Genomic DNA, 19,914 nt, shown 5'->3' with positions numbered 1-19,914 from the left:
ACGTTTTTCCTTTCACTGATCTTGATCTTGCTATGCTTGAGCTCCTGGGGAGACAGAAAAGTTAGAAATTCTGTTAGTGCTAACAGATTTGCTAGTTGGTTTTCTTATAACACATATTTAAGACTTAACCGTTTCAGGCACTTGCGAAACATATAGATAAACCGTGGCTCCTAAGCAGTGGTGGTGATTTCGCACATTCCAAAAGCATATAAATTGATATAGCGATTCCACTGTCAGCTCTGAAATCTTTCTCAAAAGGACGCTAACTCTGGGCACTGGCGCGGCTCAGCGGGTTGAGTGACTCTTGATTTCAGCTCAGATCATGATCTCACAGTCATGAGATTGAGCCTCACGTTGGGCTCTGCACTGAGCGTAGAGCCTGCTTAGGATTCTCTGCCTCCCTCTCTCCGTGCCCCTCCCCTGAGGATCCTGACTTTAAATCCTGAAATTTCTTCTTATGATGTTTAGAACCATATGGTCCTTCATTACAGCAGTAAACATTTTAAAGTTATTTCCTGGAAGAAAAAAAAAAAACAATTCGGTTATTGTTGTTATACAACAATATAACCTCCCTGCCCCAGGTCTGGTACTAGGACTTTGTTTCCATCAGTGTAGAAACGTGGCACTGATTCTCTACCCAGCAGCCTTCCGCCCCTCTCTCACACTACCTCTGCCGCAAAGAGGCATGGCTCCTGCTCAGGGTCGGCTCACATCTCACAGACACTCTTTTGTGGCCCCTGTGGTCCTTACTGTCCCCAGCATCAACCTCACTTTTGTATAAAACCAGTTGAAATCTGTTCTGGTTTCCTTTACAGACGTGTCAGAGCGTAACAGCGTGTGGTACGTGATGTAAAAGTAGGAGCATAAAAGGTATGAACTCAGCTGCCTCTTTGCTGTGCAGTGGTTTGGTATTATCTCAAATCCACTTGCTTCTGACAAGACAAAAGAGTTGTTTTGAGAGAAGAATGGGCAGATTGTGTCGGGACGTCATCATCTGTCTGTTCTCACTGATAAGCACGCAGCAGCTCAGCTGCTGAAAGCCCTCGCTGGGGGCTTATCTATAAGAAACATACGAAGAAGCAACATGTCCAGATAAGGGGACATTTTGGCTATCAATACGCAGAGTTTGGGAGGGCAATCCAAAAGTGTTTGGCCTGGGCCAGGCCACACTTTGCTGATCTAAGCAGCTCTCCAGAGACCTTGGGGGCAATTAGCTACTGCCACAGTAAAGGCGCCTCTTTTTCCACCAGTGATGAAAGCCACCCACTGGCCCTGGGAAGGCCATCCTCTTGCCCAGCAACACCGGTAGCCGCACTGGTTCTCTAGCAACCTGCTCTAGCCACGGGGGCTAGAGCATGCCAGCTGTCAGCTGGCTAAGTCATCCCTGCCTAGTACCAACTCATAGAAAGGTACAGCTCAACTAAATCTGCGCTTGGTTCCTCTCATCTCCCTTACCTGGAACAACAGTGTGATCGATTTGGATCATGATGCTTCTGTCTTCATTTATTAAGAGACATTACCCTGGGGGCACCTGGGGGCCTCCGTTGGTTCAGCGTCTGGCTTTGGCTCGGGTCGTGATTTCGTGGTCAGTGAGTTCGAGCCCTGCGTCCGGCTCTGTGCTGACAGCCCAGAGCCTGGGGCCTGCTTCAGAGTCTGTGGCTCCTCTCTCTCTGCCTCTCCCTCACTTGTGTTCTCTCTCTCTCTCAAAAATACATTTAAAAAATTTTTAAAAGCCATTACCCTGTGTGCGAGTGGCTTATGAAATTCCCAAGCGAACCTGTGTGAAATACATTGCTCAGTCTCTGAGCACAATTTGCTTCCCAAAACAAAACACCCTCGCAGGGACCTCATGGGATCCTCCAGGAAGGGGCTTGGGCCTGCTGTATGAAATACCACTACGAGAGCATGGGGCCCATCGATGCTGCCTTCCCGTAGCTGGTTATCACCACAAAGTCCGGCCAGTGTTATCTGACATTGACCCCAGGGCCAGGGACTAATAAGAAAGCAAATCGGCCAGCTTACTTGTCCCCGGTCAGCACAGACACACGTGTGCACCTGGCCCATGTTTTACGTGTGATGTTTCGTAGTGACATCATCTCATGAAAACAGCAGAGAATAGCTATGCCGGTGACGTTTGCCAGTAACGGCACAAGATTGGGGCTGGGTGAGGCCTCTCATCGGGGTGACTTTCTAGTGCCTCTCAAGTATCTGGGGCTCCTCACTGTTCTAGGTTCAAGACACAAGGCCTCAAGGAAGAGCCACATCAGTTTGACGACAGGGGAGGGTCTGCCTGGGGGAGGCGACAGTGGGGAGAGACGGTACGTTCCTTGAAGCGTGGGTTTAATATGATAAAAGAGCCTTAACTCTCATGTGTCAATATCAACCAAAACTGTATGTGACTGGGAAACTCCAGAAGGAGAAAAAAAGATGGGTAACCAGAAAGGGACCTGGGGTTCAGAGGAAAATGAGGTCAAGAATCAAAACTCCAACTGGTGCGTGCTAGGCTACAAAGAGAAACAGCAAACCTCCCTCCACCGCCTGCGGACAGAGACTTCGGGCAAGCCCGATGGCAAGAAGCGGGGATCTGGACTCCCCTCCGTATCTGGTGCTCCCTGAAGGGGCTGGGCTCCACCTTGGGCACCGCAGCGGTTGAAGAGTGACATGGTGACAGTGGAGATGGTCCCAGTAAAAGGAAACAGAAACTGTGACCCCTTTGCAGAATTAGTGTCGATGTTTTCACAGTTGTGACCACTTCGTGTACTTGATGCATGAAAGCAGGCTGAAGGGTGATTCTTCCTTCCCCTGTACTTCAATGTGCTTGTGATCATAAGGTACACGGGTATTGTTTTATGAGGTTTCCCCTTTTTTGTGTGTGTCCCTGGGTGGGCACGAACCATGGTATTTTTAAAATTTTTTTTTAACGTTTATTTATTTTTGAGACAGAGAGAGACAGAGCATGAACGGGGGGAGGGGCAGAGAGAGAGGGAGACACAGAATCAGAAACAGGCTCCAGGCTCTGAGCCATCAGCCCAGAGCCCGACGTGGGGCTCGAACTTACGGACCGCGAGATCGTGACCTGGCTGAAGTCGGACGCTTAACCAACTGCGCCACCCAGGCGCCCCAACGAACCATGGTATTTTTAAAAGACTTTCCCCAACTCTTTCTCATGAGGATTGTCTACACACAGAAAAGTTGGAAAACTTGGACAGTGCACAGTGTATGCCCTCCACCAAAATCCAGGGATGAGCTTTGTGTCATAGCTGATCATGGTGTCCCTTGAAGAGAAGCAAATGGACAGTCTACTAACTTCTTACTTGAGCTATTTAAGTGGAAGTGTTCCCGGTTGAGTGTGCAGAAGTGGAAATTGATTGACCAAAACGGTCACAGCCCCTCAACCCACTGCCAGATTTGAGCCAGTTTTTTTTTTTTAATTCTTTTAAATGTTTATTTATTTTTGACACAGAGAGAGAGAGAGACAGAGCATGAACGGGGGAGGGTCAGAGAGAGAGGGAGACACAGAATCCGAGGCAGGCTCCAGTCTCTGAGCTGTCAGCACAGAGCCCGACGCGGGGCTCGAACTCACGGACCGTGGGATCGAGACCTGAGCCGAAGTCGGACACTCAACCGACTGAGCCACCCAGGTGCCCTGAGCCAGTTTGTATACCCAGCTCCCTTTGAATGAAGGGGACGCAGGCCCCTAAGGAAAGACCTCACTGCACTGCCCAAAATATAGAATGTTAATCTTTCAGCCAGCCTCTCCCCGAAGGGACCTATGGCCTATTACCAGGGTGACTGTGCATTAGGGAAAAGGAGATGAGCAGACCTTTGGGGGAGTAATGAACACTGCTTCTGAGCTGACACTAATTCCAGCAGACCCGAAGCATTGCTGTGGCCCACCAGTCAGAGTGGGGGCTCGTGGAGGTCAGGTGATTAATGCAGTTTTGGCTTAGTACTGTCTCACAGAGGGCCCATTAAGTCCCCAAATGCACCCTATGATTACTTCCCCCGTTTCAGACTATAACTGGAACAGGTATACCCACATTTCTTCCCTGACCTATGGAGTGACAGCTATTATGGTGAGAAAGGCCAAGTGGAAACCACTAGAACTTCCCTTATTTACGAAAAGTAGTAATCCGGAAGCAATGCCACATTCTTAGAGGGATTTCAGGGGTGAGCGCCACCACCAAGGACCTGAAACACGTAGGAATGGCGATTCCCACCGTGCCCCAATTCACTTTGCTGATTTAGCCTGTGTAGACACCACATGCATCCTGGGGGATGACAGTGCCTTACCGTAAACTCGCCCAGGTGGGGGCCACAGTTACAGATACTATTTCAGATGTGGTTTCATTGCTGGTACCCGGTATGCAGCTCCTGGCAAATGTGTTTCCTCGATAACTGTCAGTAAATACCACCAGAAGCCATTTGATTTCAGCCAGCAAGGCCAGCAATACATTTTCATTGTCCCACCTCGGGCATTTGTCAACTTCTAAATCTGTGTCCTCATTTAGTCCCTGGAACTTTTTTTTTAATTTATTTTTTTTAAGCTTTTAAAAAAAGTTTATATATTAGAGAGAGAGAGAGAGTGCATGAGTGAGCAGGGGAGGGGCAGAGACACAGGGAGAGAGAATCTCAAGCAGGCTCCAAACTCTCAATGCAGAGCCCGACACGGGACTCGAACCCATGAACCGCGAGACCGTGACCTGAGCCAAAACCAAGAGCTGGACGTTCAATCGACTAAGTCACCGAGGCACCTCTAGTTCCGGGAATCTTGATCAACTTTCCCTTCCACAAGACATCACCAAGAACTACTACTATATTGGTGATGATAAGCGGATTAGACCTAACGAACCAGAAGTAGCAACTACTCTAGGCTTCAGGGCTTCCCTGAGTGTCCACTGGCCACAGCTTGAAGCTCAGTGATGTTAACGCTGTTCCCTGAGGCAGAGTTTCCCTGGAAAGCATGTCTGTTCCCAGCCCATTGTTTGTGACCTAAAAGCCAACCTGCCATCACTTATCATAAAAGGGCCAAACAGCAAGGGAAATTCTTACAGGGATCCGAGGACAAACTTGCATAACAGACGACCGGTTTGTCACTTTGGACCCCACGAGAGCTTCAAATGGCTTCAAGAGTGCAAATGTGTGCATGTGATTGTATGTGGAGCGTGTGGGGAGACGTTCCCAGTGCACACCTTCCCCCCATACATCTTCCGATGTACTCCACTCCCTCTTTCCTTCCCCCACCAGTTCTCCCATTCCTCACTGCTGGATAACCTGACTTGGGGGGGGGGGTGTGGGGGTAATGACTTCAGCGCCTCCAGCCAAACTGCTTTTCTGGGCTCACCGTCAACTGAGACCCAGCTCTGCGGACGGGACCGGACTGCTGACCCTAACGTAACAACGGCTAACCAACCGTTGTGTTTGTCTAGAGGCGGGTCTCCCTATGTTGCCCAGGACGGAGGGCGGAGGTCATTCACAGGCGCAAGCCCACTGCTGGTCCACCTGTGAATTTTCACCTGCTCAGTTTCCGGCCTGGGTGGGTTCGCCTCTCCTCGGGTAACCTGGTGGTCTCTCGCTTCTGAGAGATTAACCAAAGAGATGGCGACCTTGGCCCACGCACCCCGCCAGCATAGCGCTCTCCAGCCCAGAACTCCTGCGCTCCAGCGATCCTCCTTGGCTCAGCCTCCGGGGCAGCTGGACCTACAGGTTTGGCCACCAGGCCAGGCCAGCAACAGTTTTCAGCACCAACATGCCAGCAGTGCCGTCAAATGTACACGGTGCTCCCCCTTTCGTCCTCAAAACCACCGCATAAGCCTTTGAGCCACGCGGGAAGCGAGGCCCAAGGGGCAACGGTCACCTGCCCAAAGTCACATCGTCAGTGGGCAGTGAGCAGAGCCAGGACCTGAACCCCTAGGATCTACCTCGGGTGGACACTGACCATTGTAGCAGCAACACTGCCTCCCTCTTCCCCGTTCACTCTGCGCCTGGGGAAAATCTGGAGGATCACAGTTCCAGACGAAATGAGAAAAAGTCACTTGCCCAAGTAAGCTCTACTCCGGGGAATCAAGAAAATCCGAATGGGGAAGTAAGTCTCCGTGGTGTCCCAGTCTTCGGGGCCAACCAAACCAGATAAAAGCACTCTCTCTGTCCCTCTCTCTCACCTATTCCCTCATCTCTCAAGCTCTCCGCATAGACGCTGCAAGAGGCAGAAAGCGCTTCTGCACCTGGCTGTGGATGTCCTGGGACAGGAGGGCCAGGGACCGCTCGGACACCAACAGATCTAGGGCCTGCTCCAGGGTGCGCGTCTCAGGCCAAAGCCACCCTCGAGTGACACAGCTCCAGGAGCCAGCCGCCTGACGGTTTCCAGGGACCTAGCGCCAGGAGCCACAGAAGCGCAAGTGGGAGGCCACCAGTCTGGGCCATCAGGTGCGGGGGGCAAGGGGGTGGGTGGGCAGGGCAGGTCCTCACTGTAGGCACAGTAACTCCCGGGGTGTCACAACAGGGGCCCTTTTTGCTCCTGGGAGCCTGGGCCAGATGCCATGGTCAGGTTCCTAGACATCCTGACCCCGAAACCGGCCGCCACCTCCGGCAAAGGTGTCCGGAGCCCCGTGCGACAATAAACAGCACGTGCAGGATCCGCATGCCCCTGGCCCCCAGTCCCAGCCCACCAGCCCAACTCCGACCCGGGGGGAGCTGTCTCCAGTGCCCGGGCCTCTGCGTGTTCGGGGCGGTGGGGCGCCTGGCCCCTCATCTCACTTCCGCCCAGGTCTGGGAGGCACAATCACAGGTGGCTCTCCGTCCTGGTCCCACGAGGGAAGTACCAGCTCTAAAGTCTGGCGTTCGAACACCATCAGCACTAGCTGGGGACCGATGTGAGGACTAGGTCTCCCAGAAACAGCATCGCCTCTGGCCTCGCGCCAACTCACCCAGGACGGAAAATGTGACCCCAGCACGGGGCCCGCGAGGGACCAATCAGAAAACAAGAGGCAGGGCCACTGGACGAACCCAAAGTCCCACGAGCCCTCTAGTGGCGGCGGAAAGTAGAGACGAGCACTAGGGGTAGCGAGGTCGAAGCTCGGGGTGTTCAAAAGAAGAAACTAGAAAGGTAGCCCAAGGCCACTGTCACCCGCGAGACCAAGACCAGAGTCATAAGCCCAGGAAAGTTTATTAAAATGAGAATTCTTGAGCTCATGCGAGATGTAGTGCATCAGGGTGTCGGGAAGGGGCCCAGAAATCTGAATTTTTACCAAGATCTCCCAAGAAATTCTTGCCTCACAGAGAGGTTTGGGAATCCGTGACCCAGTCCTAAGAGTTAAAAGGGGTCCCCACAGTTCCGATTTCTCTAGGGCTGCTAGGATCAGAAACCGGGAACGTCCCACCCAAGTTCCCGGGCTCCAGAAGCACTTAAGACCGGAAACCGGAACGCTTCCAAAGTGGCTGGGGGCCCGAAGGAAGCCAAGGAAGTGGCGTCCTCTCCCACGTCGGCTTGCTAAGGGAACCAGATGGCGGGGCGGACGTCTCGGGGCCTGCCGGGAAATGTAGTCCGCAGGGAGTGCGGGCGCGCGCCTGCGCCCTGCGCAGCTGCCGCGGGGAGCCTGAGAGGGCCTTGTGCAAAGATGGGGAGTCCCTAAGTGGCCACAGGGCGTGGTCGTCCCGCGGGCGGTGTGAAGGGGCTGGCCGGTCCCGCTGGGGCTTCACCTACTGGCCGCCGCCAGACCTGACCCGGTCAGTCGCCGCTGCAGCTCCCTACGACCCGGCCGGGCCTTCCCTTGATTGTCCGGGACCGGGATCCGTCCCTGGGGATTATCCCTCGGGGCGGCGGGACATCGTGGGCGGGAGCGCGCTGGGGCCATGCTCGCGCCCCAGGCAGCCGATTTGTGACTGGCTTTTAGACGTTCCCACGACGTGTCCCCCCTCGCCTTTCTCCGAGTGCCCGCTCTGCAAACACCTCTCTATCCGTGGGCCGGGCGAGAGCAGGCTCGCTCTGGCGGCTTTTGGGGAGAAGCCGTGAGTCCCGGGGTGCAGTGACGTTTCTTTGCGGAAGGGCGGACGGGGGGACAGCGGGACGGTCAGGGCCCTGGTGGACGTGGTGGAGGGGTCGGCGCGTCTGGGGAGGGCTGCGGGCTGCGAGGCTGAGCACGGTGAGGGCGGGTCCACAGCCCCAGCCGGCCGAGTTCCTGGATGCCCTCCAGCGACGGTTAGGTGCCTAGGCGGGAGATGGGGAAGCTTTCTAGGAATCAGTGCTCGGGACAATAACGTTTCCTGAGTGCTTCCTCTGTGCCCCGCATGCTGTCGTTCGCTTCCGTGCAGTTGCATCCGACACAGGAAATTTTGTGAAATCGATGCTATCATCATTTTCATGTTACAGACAGAAGCGCTGGGTGTCAGGCTCACAAAGCGAGCAGGTTATCCCGCCTGGATGGTCTGCCGCGGGAGTCCAGGTTACCATCGAGATAAGGGGTGATAGGGTCACAGTGTACATTTGGGATGACTAGAAGGGATGATTTGGGATGATTAGGAAGATCATGAGTATTTTTTTCTTTGTCCCACTCCAGGGAAGAGGACAGGTACAGAAGACATCTTGGCAAATGCAGAGAGAGTACCCATAGCTTAGGGTGGGTGCTGGTATTGAGACTCGTGTGTGACCACGTGGGTGGCCTCAGGGATTGCCCTAAGAACATTTGGATGTTTTTAGACATGAGCATTGCAAGGGTCTATCCCTTCTAGCTTTGTCACCATTTTCCTCTGGCATTTCCTGGGTGACATGGGACAGATTATTCAGTCCTCCTAAACCTCTGTCCTCAGTCCCCTCATCTGTATTTAGGGCATAATACTAGTCCCCACCCCCTAGCTCTGGGTGAGGGCCACATGACCTAATATATGCAGGAGGCTTAGAACAGCACCTCGACAGAGAGCCATGAACGTGATCGGTGTCCTTTGTTATTAATGCAGAACAGATGGCCGATGGCCTGTCCTGATGCAGTGCATTTTTCTCACGAGAAAGCCACTTGGCATCCCATAGCAGGATGAGGGTCATGCTGATATTGGCTGAAGTACACACGCCTTGAGTGGAGAAGGAAGGATTTTGGATTTGCAGTCTTTGGAGGCGTGGCTGTAGCCAAGATGCCTGTGATTGACGATGACCAAGGGTTACTCAGAGCCGAATGGACTTTCAGGGTGTTCCCCAGTGTTTTAAGTATTGATCCCTATTTCTTTTGTGGCCTGTATATATTCAGAAACACAGGACAGCCCATGTTAGACTGGGAGTGGGGTGACAGGCCACCAGATGTATAGGGGTTCATTTAAGGGATGGGGTTCTTAGCCTTGTGCCCATGGAATTTCAAAGCCCAGTTGTGGCTTTGAACTATAATAGAACTGCAGTTATGTCTATGGAACGCTTGAAATGTGGCCAGTATGAATGAGAAACTGAATTTTTTTAATAATAATTAATTTAAACTGAATCTGCCACATGGGACTTATGACCACCATATTGGGCAACACAATTCTAGAGGGTCCGCGGATGTTCTAGAACATTTTGTAAAATTTTTAAATTGGATGTGTATGTGTGTGTTTTTCTAGGAAGTGAGTCCATCAGCTTCTCAAAACTACCAAAAGATTAGGATGTGCTGCTTTATGGTTTCCGCAGAATGTAAGCAAGTTAAGGGAGGTAACTATGGCCTCTGGTAACCACTGCTGTCCCTTCTTTCTCATTTTGTCGTGTCCTTAGCTGTGGGTGACTCCTCATGATGAACCCCTATGTTGTTTACTTCGTCATAGCAGGCTAGGACCAAAGGGGCCCAAAGCCCACTGGTGTCAAACCCAAATTCTCATACAGCCAGTTGTTTTAAATAGTCCAAAAAACATATTTCCAAAGCCATTTGGAGCCTACCTACTTTACATACTCCACAAAACTTCACCCATCATCTGCCAACCGCAGATAAGTCAAACACTGGAGCTACAAAAGACCCCAGACTGCTGCCACCCTTTGGAACTGCCTGACCCAGAGATTCCCCACTAAGCCGCTAAGAGACATGAAACCGTTTCCTCTCTCATTGTCCCTTCTTCTCTGGAAATGTCCTTGCCCCATTCCCCATGTGGGTGGTGGCCCCCATACCTCTGTCTCTGGAAGGTCTCTTGCTGGGAGGGATTTCCCCTCTCATAGAACCCTGTCCTTGTGCTGCCCAAATAAGGTTTGTGTGCTACTCCCTCTCATTGTCCTGTGTCTTCCTTGATCACCAACCGCCCCCCCCCCCCCGCCAAAATCCCTCTGCTCACCAAGCATCCTTATATAAGGAAGAGGCAGGAGGGGTGGAGTTAGTAATAGGAGATATTACCATGGAAGCAGTAGCTGGAGTGATGCCAGGAAGGGGTCATGAACCAAAGAATGCAGGTGGCCTCTGAAAACTGAAAAAGGCAAGGAAATGGATTCTTGCCTGAAGCCTCTGGAAGGAATGCAGCCCATTAACAACTTGAGTTTAGGTTTCTGAACTCCAGAAGGCTAGGAGAAAAAAAAATTCTTTTGTTTCAAGCCACTGGGTTTGTGCTAATTTGTTACAGCAGCAATAGGAAACTAACGTAACTTGTATATGCACAAATCTATAAATATTCCTATATCTATCCATTTGTGTCTATTAGAATAAATATGACTTTAGTCCATTGCCACATGGGTCATCTAGCCTTTCCTTCTTGCTTAACTGTAAATTTCCTCACCAGCAGTGGCTCCCACCATCCAGCCTCCGTAAACTATACCTGTACGGCCATTTCTGAAATGTTCATCTATACCCCCATGAGAATGTACCACGCTGAGGACAGTGCTTTGTCTTTAGCCAGTCTGCCGACTTTTATTTTTTATTCGTCCCCCACCTTTTACATTTTGAAACATTTCAAACATAGGGAGAATTTGCTTTCTGCTTGGCAACCTTAGTGCTGTGAATGCCGCCTCTCTCTCTGCTCCACTCGTTCCCTCTGGATTTCAGTCCCCTTCCCCTGAGGAGCTCCCCAGCAGGGGCACTGCAGGGGTGTAGACCTGCTTGACCCACATCCCTACCCCATTGCCTCGCTCCGCCACCCAAGCCCGCGGCTTTCCCAGTTCTGCCTGACTCCTCTCCTGGTGGCTTTGTGGCTCCCGTCACATCCCTCCTCAACCTCCAGGCTCTCCCAGGAGGTTGTCCCCAGGAACACACACCTATATAACTGTATGCAATGGTACTGGAGAGAAAAGGCTACGTGTTGAGAGACTTGGAAAGGAAGGGGAGAGTATCAGGATAGGAAACATGAACAGGACAGACATTCAAGACAGGTTGGAAACCCTAGAGCAGAATGGCACCTGGCCCCGAATTCTACCCGGAGCTCTGGGAGGGAGACACCCTCTCAGTGCCCCACACCAACAGAAGGAGGCAAGAGGAGGCCAGAAATGCCAGCCTGGCACTTAGGAGAGGCCTGAGATTATTTCCTTGGGTTCCGCATGGCTCATTTGTAGCATCAACGATTCCCGCTGCAGGCCTCAGACTCCATAGAGACGCCCAGGGGAGCCTGGGTCAACAAGAAGAGGCGTGGGGTAGAGAAGCGGATGGCCCAAGATGGACAGCTCTCCTTATCGGGAGCCACAACAGCAACCACAGACACCAGAATCAGATGCTGGTATGTGCTCACAGTCAGCCAGGACCAGTAATCCAATGGCCAACATTCAAACACCAAGGAAGACAAGAAAGCAAAGGGAATGAGTCTGTCCTTTGGCCACAATCATCTTGTGTAAGCATCTGTATCCAGATATCTTCTTGGGGAGAGAGAAGAGGGTGGGTAAGAGGGAGAAGATGGGAGGAAAGAGGAGGGGAAAAAGAAGAGGAAGGGGAGGAGTAGGAGAGGCAGAGGAGTAAAGAAGTCTTCTTGAAGATTTCAGTGCTGGTGGATACTGTGCATCACCTATATAAGGATATAACATGGTGTAGACTTTCCCAGACATACTGGTCAAGGGAGTACTTTGTTTACAGCACAGTTACTCATATCTCCTAGATCCAGTACTCCCTGAAAGAGTTTGGGAAATGTGGCTCTATAAAGAGGCGAACAGAATATCTGGGCCTAGGGCACAGATGGGGGCGGATGGGGGTCCCTAACGGAGAGGCAGTGACACGTCGAAGACACTTGCCCCTCTCAAATTTGCTTTGAGTGCCCCTGGGCTGGTCATGGTCCCTTAGCCTGTCTTACTGTAAACAGGGATTGCACTGGATCTCTTTTAAAGGGAGCAGCTCTTTTAGAGTTCATTCAGAGGGCAAGCATCTGGGGCCCTCTGAGCCACTAGGACTCCCCAGTCATTTACAACTGCAGCCTGAAGTTGTGATAGCTCTTAGGCATTTTGCCGACAGTCGATGACTGGTGGTACTGGAGACAGAAAAACAACAAACAAGGGAGCTGGACGCTGAAAGCCTAATCTGAACCATGACAAAGATTCATAGCTGGGCTCCCATCAAAGCTGAAGAGGGCCACTGTGGCCACGTGGGACTGTGCTGGGGACCTAATGGAGTCACCACGGAGAACAGCCTTTCTGAGACCCCTGGGCCAGGAAGCACTAGGAGGATGCTAGGCCAGGGGTGGTCATGGATGCGCCGGGGTGGGGGAAGGAGCAGCCTAAGAGAGGTTAATAACAAGGATATAAATACAGTTCCAGCTGCCATGGGAGACCAGGAGAGGAGGTTCCTGGCACGCTCTGCACTCTCAGGAGCCCCTCACACAGGACGTCAGACGTTGCAGCTTGGGCCCCTCTTGACTGGACGGCAAGAACAGAGCTGCTGACATCCACAGCCCAAGATCCTTCTGAGATCCCAGGGAGAGATAGGTGCCCACGTGCCCAGCGGTGCGTATCTGTAGGTAGAACAGAATACAAAAGTCTTGCTCTCTTTTCCCCTGAGAGAAGATTTTAATGTCTGCAATGCAAACGTTCTTTAGACAGCTGAAACCTTACAACATTTTCCGGGGCTGGGGCTCCTGAAACCCGATTCCAATTATAAATGCTAATCGGTTTAATGCATGATCAGCTTTAGAGAAGAAATGTAATTGCAGTTCATTGAGAACTTTACACAAACAGTGGATAGAATGTTGACATATCTAAGGAGAAGACTATGTCAAAAAGATTAGGACACTGACATGTATTTTGATTCTCACCTTTCAAAACCAGGTCTCACGTCTATACCCACAAGGCCGCTTACTACAATCACCCATGATTCTCTGCCTGAGTGTTTTTTCTTACCCTTGGAGCATGCTGGACATGACCCAAGGCCACTGGAAGTGTCAGATATTTATTGCCTCTGCAAGTAGCGAGCCCTTTATTAATAATGGTGGGGGGGGGGGTGGCACCTGGGTGGCTCAGTCAGTTAAGCGTCCAACTCTTGATTTCGGCTCAGGCCACAATCTCAGTTTGTGAGATCAAGCCCCCCATCAGACAGTATGGAGCCTGCTTGAGATTCTCTCTCTCTCTCTCTCTCTCTCTCTCCCTCTCTCTGCCCCTCCTGTTCTCTCTCTCTCTCTCTCTCTCTCTCAAAAATAAATAAAATAAACTTAAAAAAATAATGTTTGGGTATTTGGCAGCTACATACTCCAGGTTCCATGTCCCATACTTGGGATGGATGTGAAATGTATTCTACCCAGTCTCCCATAGTCCCCCCACTGAGTAAGCTCCACTTGCCAAACTGGTAACTTTCTAGATCATCCCCCCCCTTAATTGGCTGCCTTCCTTGCAAGTCTCACTTCATCACACACCCTTACCGGTGTTACCTGGTACTTCCTTTCAAGTAAGCTATTTGTACTGATGGTTGGCCTCAGGGTCTGCTTCCTGGAAACCAGGACTTGGACACCTTGTATATTAAAAATGCATGCAATTCAATAACACTGATTCAAAAACATATATGTTCCCCTATGGTTATTGCAGCATTATCTACAATAGCCAAGATATGGAAGAAACCCAAGTGTCCATCAATAGATGAATGGATAAAGATATGACATTACACATGCTCACACAACTCACACACACACACACACACACACACACACACAGAGTGGAATATTACTCAGCCATAAAAAAGAAGGAAATCTTGCATTTACAACAACATGGATGGACTTAGATGATATCATGCTAAATGAAAAAAGTCAGGGAAAGATAGAAGCCATATGAGTGTACTTATATGTGGAACCTAAAAAAACACTGAACAAACAAACAGAAACACATTCATAGATACAAAGAACAGACTGGTGGTTGCCAGGGAGGACGTGGGGGAGGGATGGGCAAAATAGGTGGAGGGAATTAAGAGGTACAACCTGCCAGTTATAAAATAAATAAGTCATGGGGATGAAAAGTGCCCCATATGGAATATCATCAGTAATATTGTAATAACTCCATGGTGACAGATGATAGCTATACTTCTGCTGAGCATTGAGTAATGCATGGAATTGTTTGATCACTTACGCTGTATACCTGAACTAACCTAATATTATATGTCAACTATACTTAATTTAAAAAAAATTTTTTTAATGTTTTTATTTATTTTTGAGACAGAGAGAAACAGAGCATGAGTAGGGGAGGGGCAGAGAGAGAGGGAGACACAGATTCCGAAGCAGGCTCCAGGCTCTGAGCTGTCCGCACAGAGCCCGACGTGGGGCTCGAACTCACGAACCGGGAGATCATGACCTGAGCCGAAGTCAGATGCTCAACCGACTGAGCCACCCAGGCGCCCCAACTATACGTAAATTTATTTTTAGATGTGTTTATTTTACTCTGAAACTCATATATTCGGTTGGAAATAGAGCTCTACACTCAGTTATTTTTTACCAATATTAGAAAGATAGGCTCTACACCATTCTTTTTCTCTCGGTCATTGTTGCTTGCTTCATTATCTCCCCTTTTCTTTTTCCCAACTGATGAAGTGTATCAGGAACACAGAAATGTGTAGAACATATAGGGAATAGCATAATGAATGACTGTGTGAACACCTCCCAGCTAGGGAAATAGAACTTGCAACACAGGGAATCTATCTGCCCTGGGGTGAGCACCAGCCTGAATCTGGGATTTCCCATGTCTGTGTGACTGTTATGTAGAGCAAACAGGGGCCAAACCACGAACATGGTGTTTCCTGACCCCTCTGGATGTCCCAGCAAACCTCTGCCAGCCTCCTTCTCTATTTCCCATCATCAACTGCAGGATCAGGCCTCATGATTTTTGTGATCACTATGCGGTGATAGAATGTGTTTGGTGAGCTTAGTATTCCACACGGTCAGGGGGTCAGGGTCCTGTCCAAGGTAATAACCACAGCTCTGATGGATTTTCCAAGTCTATGCCTCCGCTCCCTCCCAGCTCAGGCCTGGCCCGGGCTAAAGGCCTAAGTAGGAAAGGGGGACCAGGTGTGGCACGTTCATCCCACTGCGACTCAGCCAGAATATGCCTCCCTCCCCGTTTCCAACCATTAGACCCCCACATGGAGAACTGTCCTCCTTCCCCCCAGTCACCCCCTTTCGAAACTTATTTGGATTCTGACTTCTTCCCACTGTCCCCCGCAAACTCTGAGACCTCCGAGCGGCCTCCTGCAAGACCCGTCTCCTTAGTAAGTTGGAGGTGTGAGGCCTTTTCGCTCGTAAACTCAGCAGCCTTTCCAGCTTCTCCAAAGGGGACCCCTCTCAATTCCAAATCCCCCAGACGCTGCCGTGTTAGTTAGGAAACACCGTCTAAGGGTGAATAGCAGGACTTGACACGTTGGTGGCCTTTGGCTGGCATAGAGTCGGAAGCACGGAGGGCACGAGAACAAGAAACACACGAACCCAGGAGAAGTGAAATCAATGTTTCAACTTGAATGGTTTCCTCAGGGGAAGGATTTGTGGACCCACAGCATTTCCTGGGATTTTTCATGATCCCCAAGGATCTTGGGTGGGTCAGTCCCATGGCTTTTTGGCAAAGGCCACGTCCACCCTGGTGACCGTTGTGTGAGTGTCCACAGCCACCGGGTCAGAGCCTCATCCTTTTTGTGCCTCCCCAGCTGCCGCCCCAGTAAAAAGCTCAGCACGTTTTAACAGGCCCAGGTGGGTTTCAGGTATTCACCTGCCTTCTTGATGCTCTGCGAGGGCGCGCTGGGACCGACTTCTCCGTGTCCTTTCTCCATGACTGGTTGATACCAGAGCCGGCTTCGGGAAGAAGCACGACTGAAAAAGCCTGTAAAAGTTGACGGGATCTAGAATTACCTCTAGGAGAGATAACAAGTGGCCCCAGAAGCTCCTCCGCACTTTAAGAATACACGCAACATGTGTACGCAAGGGCGTGCGCGCGCGCGCGCGCGCGCACACACACACACACACACACACCAACTTAGTCATAAGACACTGCTTAAAGGTGACACCTGATGTGAAACGCCAGCTTTATCACTTACTTGATCCCCACATATATATGAAAATATTTCTAGACTCTCTAGTTTGTTCCACTGAAGTGTTTGTCAATTCCTGTTTCATTGCTAATCCTATAGAGTAAGTTTTAATATCCAGTAGGGAAAACTCCCCCGTTTGGATAATCCCTCGCATTTTCTCTTCAAGGTCATTTTATACCCCAGGTACTGGTTCCAAGTATACACTCAAATTCCTGTTGTGGCTTATGATTGCGATCACACTGAAATCACACATTTAGAGGGGAATTTAGAGCAGAATCGACAACATTTCAAAGATTAGCCTTCCTTTCCCCCCCCCCAAAATAAATAAAAATGTTATTTCAGTGTCCAAACAGGAAGCTCATGAAAAGGTTCATGGACGTTTTCCCTAGGTTTTTTTTTTTTTAAGTTAATTATATTTGGAGGTATTTTACAATGCTCATGATGCGTTTGAATAAGACATTTTCTTTGTATTGTATTTCCTAATAGAAGTGTCTACAAAACTTATTTTCTTATGTGTTCAAGTGATGTCAGCCAACCTTTCCTGATCTACTTCCTGGGTGTTTACTTTGGTTCTCCTAAGAAGGAAATCCATTAAGAGAAAGGCAGGTTTGCCACTGTCTTGTGTTAGTCGGACACTAATAATAGTTCTTATCCCTTTCTGAGGTCTTTTAGAGACTGAACTCCGTATCTTAGTGTCTTGATGTGGTTCTACTCGGTTTGGGACGATAGCTTGGAGGCTGGGCCCTCCCTGCCTCTCAGGCAAAGGAGGTCTGACCTGGTTCTCATAGTCCTCAACTATGAGATCCAGGTGTCACTGAATGTGGGTAACAACTGACCCCCCCCGGCCCCGGCACCACTGGCCCACTTGCAGTTTTCAGCCATGAACCAGTAGTAACCAAGGTGATCGTGTCCAGCGCTCGGAACTTGCGTGTGGTCAAAAGGTTCTGAGAGCCATTGTGAGTCACCGTGACACCTCTGGGCTTAGCCAGTCAGGCCCTGGGGCTCAGGGCAGGAAGGATAAGACAAGGAGGAGAAGAATCCTCTCTCTCACTCCTTGACCTCTCTTCCAGACGTTCCTGAAGCGAGAGCTCGGTGGTCTGAGAGGTAAGACATCCATATCCACCAATAACATGTAATATTTCTTTGTGACATTACCTCGCCCACCCACCTGATGACCCCCAACCCTACTGGATAAAACGGGCACTGCGTCGGGTTCAGAAATACAGCACAAAGTTTTGGGGGGGGCAGTCTGGGGGTCGTGGTAGGGATCAGGGGTGTGGGGGTCAAGGTCAGGTATTAGGGGTGAGTGCGGTCTCCAAAGGCAGTTTGTCATCACACTCACAGCCCTTGTCCTTTGCTCCTCCGGGCCTTACACAGATCCTTTCCTTAGATTCCTAAGGATCCTTTCCTTAGATCCTTTCCTTCTTGAAATGCCTGGAGTGGATTCTCTTTAACTGTTCTTGCCTGTTGCAGGGAACAAGGCAGATAAAGCGATCTCTGTGGACTACCCTGGAAACAGGTGCATGTGGTGGGGGGGTGGGGGGGGGAAGAGCCCCCCGGGTCCCCTGGGTCGATTGACTCTCATCATCTTTTCCAGGAGTGGTGCTCCTTCGTGAAGCCGTCTGTGGCGTCAGCGAGTCATGGAGAAAGAAAAACCTGAAGTGAAACCCAGCACACCCGCACCCAGCAACGAGGAGAAGACAACTAGACCCTCAAGACGCCCCAGGCCTTCCCAAAATATCGTGTGCTTTTTACTGAATAGGCAGCTGGGGAGGCACAGAAGTGACGTGGACCTGTCCATGTGGGTGTGGATGCTGGACTGAGCCACGTCCCGGTGCAGGTGGCCCCTTCCAAACAACCATGGGTCTTGCCTGCTCGCCCCCGCCCCCGCCCCCACCTCTTGAAAATGCGAAAGAAAAATTGATTTAAAATAACAAACACCTCTCTCGTGTCAGCTCTTGAAATAAAAGCTGCGTTTTCCTCCTTTTGGTTCCATGTGTTCTTATTGCCCGAACAGCATTCTTAGGTCAGTTACGCTGGACAGGGGATCGTACTCATGGTCACACGGAGTGCAGGAGCTCTCCTACACCGGGGCACGGCGAGGTCACACTGCAGGGCAGGTCTCTTCCACCTTTAACCCGGGACAAAAGGGAACCGCGGTGTGGAAGCAGGTCCCCCCAGGAAGGGAGACTCCTCTCCCGAGGCGGTTTTGAGACACCCTCTGGGTTCCCCTGGAAAACCCAGGTACTAGCCTAGGGACACACATTGTTTCAGAACAGGCCACCAGCAGGGCGGGAAGTTGAGGACACTCCTTTGGGGTTTCTCATTCTGATGCTCAGATTATCATTTAGACACGAAAGCCTTGTGTCATTGTTGGTTCTATTTCATATTTTAAAAGTCAGAGCACAGGGCATTTTAATATGGGAATGTCACACCCTCTGGGCCCCCTGAAGGGAATGGCTCTTCTCACTGTCCCCAAAGTCTGGACCGGCCAGACCCTTATCTGGCCGGGTGGGGAAAACCTGGTAGGCAGTGGCGGCTGGAAGCCGAGAATGTACTGGACTGAAGGCCCCGGCCCATCTTGGCAGTACGGGGCCCTGGATCCCCTGCGAGAGCCTACAGGGCTCGACAGTCCCTCAGGGAAGTCGGATGGGAGTGAGAACATTGGGCATTGAGAAACAAGCTGAGGCCCAGGGGAGAGCGCCCTGGGTACATGGCCAGCTCAGGGGACCAGCCAGGGACCAGCGAGAGAAGGTGCAGGAGCAGCGCAGGTGCGGGAGCAGTGAGGCACGGGCAAGACTGTCCCGGGCAGTGAGGACAGCTGCCTGACCCCAGCCCCACTGCTGGTAGGGGAAGGCCCCCCACCTCCCCCCACCTGCCCGCAGGTCGGGGCGCCTGCTCCTCCCCTCCCCTCCCCTCCGACCTTGGGTTACGCAAGACAACTCAAGCCCTCTGATCCCACCACCTCCGCCCCGAGCCTGTGCCCTCCCCGAGTGCAATCTGACTCGGCCTCTAGTGTTCCTGGAGGGCGGCTCCTGGCATCCTACCTCTCACGACTCACAGCAAATGGAGGTGCTATGGGCCGTGAACCTTGGGACGCAGGGGGCCACGGTCCAACAGGGAGGACACTCACGGATAGCACCTTGAGCGACAGCACGAGCGGCGCAGAGGGACGGCGCAATGAACCCTCTGGTGCCGGGCACCATGGGTGCACGTGTGTGCACGCAGGTCTCGACCTGGTGCAGCAGGTGGCACTGTCGCTCCTGGGACTCGGGACCCCGTGCAGCGGCTGGCACCGCCTACCCTGCATCTCCCAGGGGTGCCTGAGCCAAGCAGCAGCCCAGCTGAGGCTCCACAGAGGCCCAGCCCTGGGCAGTGACACTTCGGTGGCAAATGTGACAGGTCCGCCACTGAGGGCCCTGCTGTGAGGGGGGAGGGAGGAAGAAGGGGGGGCTTGGAGGTCACAGAGGCCTCCCCAGGAGCCCCCATGGTGTGCAGATCGGACTGGAGGGACATC

At 51.4% G+C, this 19,914-nt stretch overlaps 1 long non-coding RNA gene across 1 annotated transcript; it reads left to right on the top strand.

The window, feature by feature from the left end:
- The first annotated feature begins 7,834 nt into the window (after nucleotides 1-7,834).
- LOC115507626 lies at nucleotides 7,835-18,381 on the top strand. The gene is made up of 5 exons (XR_003966752.1): nucleotides 7,835-11,751; nucleotides 12,659-12,850; nucleotides 17,468-17,501; nucleotides 17,871-17,916; nucleotides 17,995-18,381. It is a non-coding gene; the product is annotated as an uncharacterized LOC115507626 (long non-coding RNA).
- The last annotated feature ends 1,533 nt before the right edge of the window (nucleotides 18,382-19,914 follow it).

Source organism: Lynx canadensis, chromosome X, assembly GCF_007474595.2.
Source record: "Lynx canadensis isolate LIC74 chromosome X, mLynCan4.pri.v2, whole genome shotgun sequence".
Classification (NCBI taxonomy): domain Eukaryota; kingdom Metazoa; phylum Chordata; class Mammalia; order Carnivora; family Felidae; genus Lynx; species Lynx canadensis.
The sequence above is the reverse complement of the archived record's forward strand: the minus strand, read 5'-3'. Positions and strand labels throughout refer to the sequence as shown.